Raw genomic sequence first — 9,021 nt, forward strand, 5'->3', positions numbered from 1 at the left:
GTGAGACCGAAAATAGTGACTGAAAGTAGTCGACTGAAATAGTGGATGGTAAAATATAGTCAATGACTCAACAATCGATAGTCGTTTTCAGTCAAGTAATACTATATAATACTCCTTTTGAATATGTTCTTCCTTTTTTTTGTCATTACTGTTGTATTACTGGGAGCCTATTCTTGTAGATGCTCTTTTGCTTTTATCTAATCCACTATAGATAAACAATATGTTATAACCGTATCCACTACAGATAACTATAACATGACGGCTACTAACTTTATTAACCGCATCCTTTTTGTTTCGGTCACGAGATATATATACAGCGCAACCTGTTCAAATTCCTCCTGTAAGTTTTTTTCACCTTGATGAACTTTTCTTCATTATCTTTTCCTAGAATTCTACCATTTTCGTTCATTATGTCCCTTCCTCTTATCATCATTGTTAATTGATCTCAATCTCCCTTCTCCAATTTCTCCCCGTAAATTGTTTTGAATACCTACCTCCTATTTCCCTGTCATCTTTTTCTAGTAATTTAATTTTCCTAATTATAAATTGGCAATATTTTATCTTTACTCATTAATACCTCTTCCTCTATTGCTATAATATATATATATATATATATATATATATTCATGATTAGTTCTTTGGCGTTGTTATTTTCTAATTATATTATACAAGTTTTTCTCCCAATTTTATAACGATTTTTAATGGCATTTCTATGTAGAAAGTACTATATATTTTTTATTAATTCTCAATTTATGCATTTATACTTAACACCTGTACAACCACTTTATATCTCAATTTTTTTCTGCCACCTGTCGTAGATTATTTGTATCAATAAAGCTTCATTTCCATCTTTACGATGAAAACAATCTAAATGCGTGATTTCTGAATGACTGTTTTGCATTTCACGGTGATGACAGCACGTACAATATACATTAAGACATCATCGGCAGTTAGGAACAGTGGGCAATGTTAACCTACAACCCAATGTTAACTCACAGAGACGAAAAAACGATTTTGACAAGACAACATAAATCTTCCGCGAAAAATACCGCTTGAGTAATACTGTTTCGACAAAGATGGTGTGGTGGGAGATCTACGGAGATAACATTCATGGAAAGAATGCGATTGAAAAACACTTTACAACGGAAACCAACGTTACGCTGCGGCAGTGAAAAGTAGTGCAACAGTCATAAAAATTGAACACTTGACGAATGAATAAATATGATATGATACAAATAGCGTTGCTCGTTTATGGGAACCAAAAAAGAAACCTGCTTCCTACAACCAAGCACGAAGGAGATTTAGATATGATTTTGAAGGAAATAACGTGGTATTCGGCTGTTCTTTTGATTCACGTCAAGTTCCTATTATAACTAGCGTATTGCAATCAAACTTTGCCATATTCTAAGATAAAATGCGCCCATAAAGATAGCCAAATAGTTCAGTCTTGGTTTGAGGAGCATAATCCTGATCATCCGACTTCTTCCCTGGACAGCACAGTCGCCAGACCTCTAAGTCATTCGACCGTTATGGATAATTTTAGAGCAGAGACTGATGAGTGGACTTCTATTTCCAACATCAACAGCAATTGGTTCAATATAGGGTGTTACCAGGCCCAGAATGGAAAGTAAATTTCCATGTATAACATCAATAAAGCAATTGGCCGATGTTTTGGTACTTGAATGGGACAATCTTACGTAGAAAACTATTGAGATACTTTACGAATCTATTTTGCGAATAATTACAACTGTTAAAATAGCAAAAAGTGACTCAGTACATTATTAAATACATTTTGTGTATATGCAAGGTATCCATTTTATTTTGTTCATCTTCTTATATCTAATAATTAATAATATATCTATCTATATATATATATATATATATATATATATATATATATATAATATATTATATATATATATATATATATATATATATATATATGTATATATATATATATATATATATATATATATATATATATACATATATATATATATACGTAAATATACATATATATATATTTATATATATATATATATATATATATGTATATATATATATATATATTTATATATATATATATATATATATATATATATATATATATATATTTATACTAATTTTATTTATCTACAAGTTTTTTTATCTGCACACGTACATCTAATTAAACATAATAAAAAGTATCTGCCCTTGGATTAAGTACTCTTAGCTCGAATCAACCGAATGTATGCATTTTCTAGACAGTTCACAATAGCACTAGAAAACAATTTTCTCGTGACCTTAACGCTGGCATCCGTGTTGTAGAAAACTAAATTAGTCTCAACGTATATTCGATTACAATGGCTATATTTTTTTGGTTCTTGTAGTCGATTTTTTAACAAGTCGTTATAATTATTAATTGTTTTTACTCGAACAATGAATAACAACTAATTAAATATACATTTTCGATTCACTACTATATAACTATATCTAATGATATAATATTTGGATGAATGTTACACAATAAACAGCTACTGTATTTTTAAAAACACATATGTTAATATATTACTATTGTTTATTTCCCACCGTTAAGAATTTAATGGTTTTATTATCGCATATCGTCATCACATTGAGCAATCATATATTTATTTAGTTATAATATATTTTTGTAGAGAGTTAAGAGTTGCAAAAATATTACTAAAATAAGGCCTTTAAATAAAAGGCCAAAATAAGGTCTTATAGGTTATAAGGGATGTATTTAACAACCCTTAAAGCCTATAAGCCACACAAAGAATTTTTCATTATTTTAATAACATGAAAATATTTGTTAATACAAACCTGCAGTGAACTCACTTCATCATGACGTGGAATTTATTGTTGAGTTTGCAAATTCAGCTTATAAAATTATCCTGGTTGTCACATGTCTGCAAATTTTTTCAAAACATTTGTGATAAAAATTGGAGGTTATAAATAGACAAACGTTGTATTACTACTGCTTAATATTTAAGGTCACTTTTAGTGAAAATGTGTAAGAAATCCTAGCCAATAAATTGCCAGAAAGATGCAGAATGAAGATCTAATCAACTGCGTCGAACAGGAACGAGACAATGACGTAATATGCCATTAAAACGTGTTAAGGATGTAAATATTGATACTTTCAAATATTAAGTTGCTGGAATTCTTCTTAGAACTATTTTAGCGTGTTGTTAGCTTAGCGTGTAAAAAGTTAAGGACAATATAATGTTAGATTCGCCAAAGGTAAACCGTCTACATGCGAAGCAGGTGACAAATCAAGAACACCCTGATGTTTGTTTTACTCAGAATCCAAAAAATGGGATATTTCTAAAAAGTTTGTAGTTTTTTTCAATATGTATTCTCGATATAATCTTACATTAATACAATTATTTCAGAGCAAACTGTTAATATGGGAAATAATCACATCTCCATAAACAAGCAGTTTTTTAAGGGAGAACTATTTCTAAATTTCACTCAATAAATATAAATTAAGTACTTGTGTTTTTACGTTTTTAATAAACAGGCCTGAAAACATATATACAATAGATCAGGTGGCAGAAAAATATGGTCACAACTACCACCCTATAACTGCATATTTAATCCTACTGAAATTATATACAAAGAATTGTTGTAATAGACATGCTGATCGAGAAATATATACAATGAAGAACTATTTGGACTTCAGGAAAGAAGCATCATGTACAATAATACCCCTAGTTGTATAAACTCTATCAGACACACGGAAGAAGAAATTGACAAATAACTTAACAAGAAAACGTAAGATGGAAATACAACAACAATGGAAACAAGAACTAAACTTTATATGCTCTCTGATTAAAATGACATAATGAATACATTACTTGGAGCCAACATAATATAAAAGAGCACGTGTAGAACTGTACTTGATAGGTGGCGTGAGAAAGAACAGTGGTATAGTTCAATATAAATATAACAAAGCAACCCTACTTTACAAATTATTGTAAACTAACTTTGATAACTTTATTTTTGTTCCTTTATTTTTCTTACATTAGAATTTTGTTGTAAGTCAAAGCAAAAGTAAACTAAAAGTCAAAATTTATGTAACAACATAACACTAAAATAAATTGTGATGACGTGAATTCACAATTATTTTGGAGGGACTATGGATTTTGATTCCGTCAACTTAATATTTTCTAAAAAGGAGACCTTGACTGATAGTCAGTCCTTACAATAAGTTACATTTCTGCCCCACGATCTGAACCAAGTGATATTTACAAGAATTGATTTGGGACAAGAAAATCACGTGGTTTTTTGGGAAGTCAATGTCGCAAAGAGGTTAGAAGATACGTAAGGAGAAGGATATTGGCCACTATATGAACAGACACTAACAGCAACTGATTCAACGATAGAATAGAAAGGGGTTTTTGTATCGCATAATTAATAGAGAACAAAATTTGCAACCCTGAAATACCATGGTCATGTATTCTCATCTATTACGAAGACAAATATTCATAGGACAAATATATAGTAAGGCTATTAGAGGCTGGTGTTCCACCAGTGCCAGTTCCTGTGTTGTAGATAGAAGTCCACCGTATAACCCGGAAATATGTAATAGTTTTGAGTAAAAGCTTCAATAAATAATATGTAAAATAATGTATTTCAATTGTTTCGCCTAATATTGTTGTTTTAATTATATATTTAGCTCCTACAGTATTACATAATATTATCTTTAGACAAATTTTAACGTTGCATTTCGGTTTCAATATCTAAACATATATAGAATATAAAAGCGTAATATTTACTACATATTCGAAGGTTATTACTGCGCCAAAATAATATACTTGTTACCACTACAGGCGCCCATTAAAATATTAAAAAATACACGTTCGACTACTGCGATTTGTTACCGATAAAGTTAATAGTGCGTAATAACAAACTGTTCTCTCATAACGAATAACATAATACTTTGATTCGATTCAGCTTTATGCCTTGATGTATCAGTTCGATTCCTGCTATATGATGCATACTACATTATCGGCGTGAAACTGTGGTTTTTGGGACATTTTGGTGTAATTCAGATAGAGTAATTTAGAAATACTCGAAGGGGTACATGTACAATCGATGTAAGTCTTTTGGCAGTATATGTTAGACACACTGCGTAACAAGTGAAATATATTATCAAGTTATTGGGTAACAGAAGAACGTCTTTTTATATTAGATGTATAAATTAACTTTAAAAGGTTTGTTACAGATGATTATCAATAATTTGTAATAAATTATGTCGAGTACATTTGTAACCAACTTGTCGAACCCTCACTAAGAAATTTCCCTTTTCGGTAGGTATTAAAATGTCGAAATTATTGAATGCTTTTTGCAGCTTATTGTAACTATGTTGCCTGGATGGATTTCAATACTGAGTACAGTTCCGACGCTTTAACAATAATGGCTTTCATGCCAATGACCAAGAACATTCTGGGGACCCAAAAAAAGGAAAAGACAGGAATTTGAATACATTATTTGACGGTAATTTGTATAAAACAGAATTAAAAAGTAAAATCGTATTGTAGTTAGTGAAGAAACGTTAATTAATATCGAAAATCCTATGCGAAAATATTCAGGCAGCCACCTGGTCAAGCATCAACATCAACGGCAAAGGCGCCTTACATGGCTCCAAGTTAATGTTCTGTATTTAATCAGCTTGGTGTGTTTCAGGATATTTAATGCGATCGGCATTGAAAGGCAATGATTTTCAAGGAATTCAAAAAATTGGATGAAAAACTCAGTATAAACTCTGAAATTGTTTTCGAACAGTTTGGCAGTTGATTAGTTAAATGTTTCTGGATGTTTATGTGTATTAAAAGATATCCAAAATAAATAAAAATACCTACCACAAAGGGTAGTTCAAAGGAACCACGTATATCGACTCCGACGCGGAATATCCGTGACCCTAAAGTATTATATTGCTTCAAGCAACAAACCAGATTATGTTACCTCAAAATTCTTACATACAGGAAAGTTAACAATCTTTGAATGAATTTAAAGCTTTTAAATCAATGACTATCTTTGTCTCCTAATTTTGAAAATTGCGTAGACGAGAACATATAACTCTCAAGGCAGACTAATAAGTCTAGATGTAGTCTGTAACATCTACAGCTAAATTTTGAAATACAGTAGACTAACGATTGGATAATCCAAAATAATTTAAGTAAAAAAAATACTTTTATGGGACTTATATTAGCATGCCAGCTGGATGTAAAAAATATGTGAAAGTGTGTCTCAAACTATCTAAAAGGATGAGATGAAAGAATCCTATAACCTTCGAAAGGAATAGCAGCCAAAAAAATATAAAATAATAATCTGAAAAAGAAAACCGAAAATATGAAAATTGTTAAAATAAACAAGAAACCAATGAGAGTTTAAGAAATTATCGAGAGCTTGTAGAAAGCTCTAAAAATTTTTCTGAACATACAAATGATATATCTAGCATTTCAGATGACAACGATAATCTTCTGTCTTTACCAAAACGTCCAACAGATGATGATTTTTGTAAAATTTTCGGGAAGACAAATTAAGAATAATATTGAAAAATTCTTGGCTGATATTGAGAAATATAAATCTACTCAGTAATAGTAAAGAGAACAAAGAACATGTTCTAGTAAATAGATAAAGTTTGAATATGTGAAACTGCAAGGGTTATTGAATGATGATCCAACCCAAAATCATACAATTGGCAAAAGCGTTGAAATGAGGCTCAATAATTCGACGGTCGATTTCGGGCAATGGGGAAGATCCAATGGGAATATGGTATCACATTAACTGAATGATGGAAAATTGAACAATCGTCTGTAAAATGCTGCTTCAAAGGTATGATCGTCAATTCTAAATCGAATAGTCAGGGATGATGAAAGGCAGATTGAACACCTTAAATCCAAAATATCATAGTTTTCATCTGGCAATGCCGGCCAATCGAGGAATGGGACCAGTGTATGACGAACTATTGAAATTTAGTGAAACACTTAACAGTGATCGCTGCCGACAAAAAATGATCAATTTGAACTACGTATTGATCGAAAAACGACCATAATGGGCCCAAATACGTGGTAAAGGGATTTTACAGCAGCATAACGTGCCGCCTCATAAGGCAAAACCGATCAAGGAAGCGTTGAAAGTACTTGGATGGGATATATTAATGTACTCGCCGTACTTTCCAAACCTTGTCTCGTCCGAATATCAACTTTCGCATTAATGGAATACGCACTTGCAGAGCAGCAGTTGAAGTATGTTTTGTTAATATCTATGTTAACCTAAACATTAATCACCAATAATTAAAAAATGCATCTTTAAGTAATTGTTTTAGAAAATACTGAAAACAAACGAGAAACAATCTATTTTTATATCCGGACACCCAATTTCGTCATCCATAAATCCGTTAAGACGGATTAAATCACAGAAACAAAATAAGACCTGATTGCGTCACATGCTTGATTGGCTCAATCGTCCCGTTCAGACACATTTCGTTTAGGATTAAAACAATTCCCCATAAACTGCGACATTAATTGTTTTTTTTATACCCGCTGATTAGTTGATGTGTAAACAACGTTGTTTTTAAATCTGATATGACTTGTACTAAAATATTGTTCGAAATTTGCGTAAACAGCTTTACATACCGACCGATATCAATTTGGTTTTTTAAATGATTGTTTGTACCGACAACAGTCAATGTTCTAAAAATACACATTCCCTGATTGCATATTATTTCATTTGATTAGAGTGTATAGTTTTTAATACCATTTCGGTATTGTTCACTATTATGTTATATTATTTCGAATTAATTAAGTTAATTGTTATTGAAAAGTCGTATAGGTTAATTAAGTTGAGTTATTTATGAATATAACCATTCTACGGTTTAGTATTATCAATCAATACAGAGAGGATAAACGACAACAAATTGAAATTATTAAAAGCGAAAAATAACAATGACTTTTAGGGTCAATATCTAATGATGTGAAGATGTAATTAATATAAAAAAATATTCTAGTTAAAAAAACATATAATGCCGTCTGATACGTTCTAACATGTAATTGCATCAGCCTACAAAAGTAGTCCTTTTGTGTCCTTTTGTCAAGCGTCTGCTAAATCCATTGATATATATTAGTTATGATAACTATAAGTCATAAGCCGGCAAATGTAATTTTCTTACTTTTCTTGTTTTGATAAATTTAAAATCACTGTATATTATTACTCTTATTATTATTCTATAAAAATTCAGTTTCTGTAATATAAAATAAACATTAGATCTTAAAATTTCTGTTAATTATTTTCAAACACTAAATTGAGGTGTGCCAATTATTACATCTTTGGGTGCAAGAAAAAATTAACTGAGGCTCGGCACAGAGGTTACAATGAGTATAGAATTTAACAGGATAGTTGAAACACAACTACACATAACGTAATCATTTTAACATGTAATAAATACTTGTGCTTCTCGGTAAATAAGGTACAAACAATTAACAAAACATTATTATGGTCACTATTTTGATAATATACAAGGTATTGGGGATGCAGAAAAAATATCGATATACCGAAATATCGATATTTTTTTCGGTGGCCATCACCCCTACAAGGCATTACAATGGTGAGTACAATGACATTCGCTTATAAACTACGTGAACATGATACTCTTCGAGATATTCTAAGAAACTGTATGATTTCCAACGTTGGGACTATCGACTGAACTGAACAGCCGAAATAGTCGATAATAGCAAAACAGTCGAAACACTCGATAGTCAAAAAACTAACAACTGAATATATAGTAATTACTATTTTCAATCAAATGCACGGTTCGACTGTTTTGTTCAATTAATGATGTCAGACGAAAATGTATGAACCCTTTGCTGTATAAAATGTGAGAGAGGAAAGGACGGTGATAATTGGTTGGAGCAGTTCATTTTATATGTGCTTATATTTTCCAACGGTAGTATAAGCGAGATGGAGATGTACGTATTCCTTCACGTACTAACTTTCAAAAAAGAGAAGGAAAAAGTA

This window comes from Rhynchophorus ferrugineus, unplaced genomic scaffold (assembly GCF_030347505.1).
Source record: "Rhynchophorus ferrugineus isolate W39M unplaced genomic scaffold, kcgeb_rfMv2 rfM2, whole genome shotgun sequence".
Taxonomy (NCBI): domain Eukaryota; kingdom Metazoa; phylum Arthropoda; class Insecta; order Coleoptera; family Curculionidae; genus Rhynchophorus; species Rhynchophorus ferrugineus.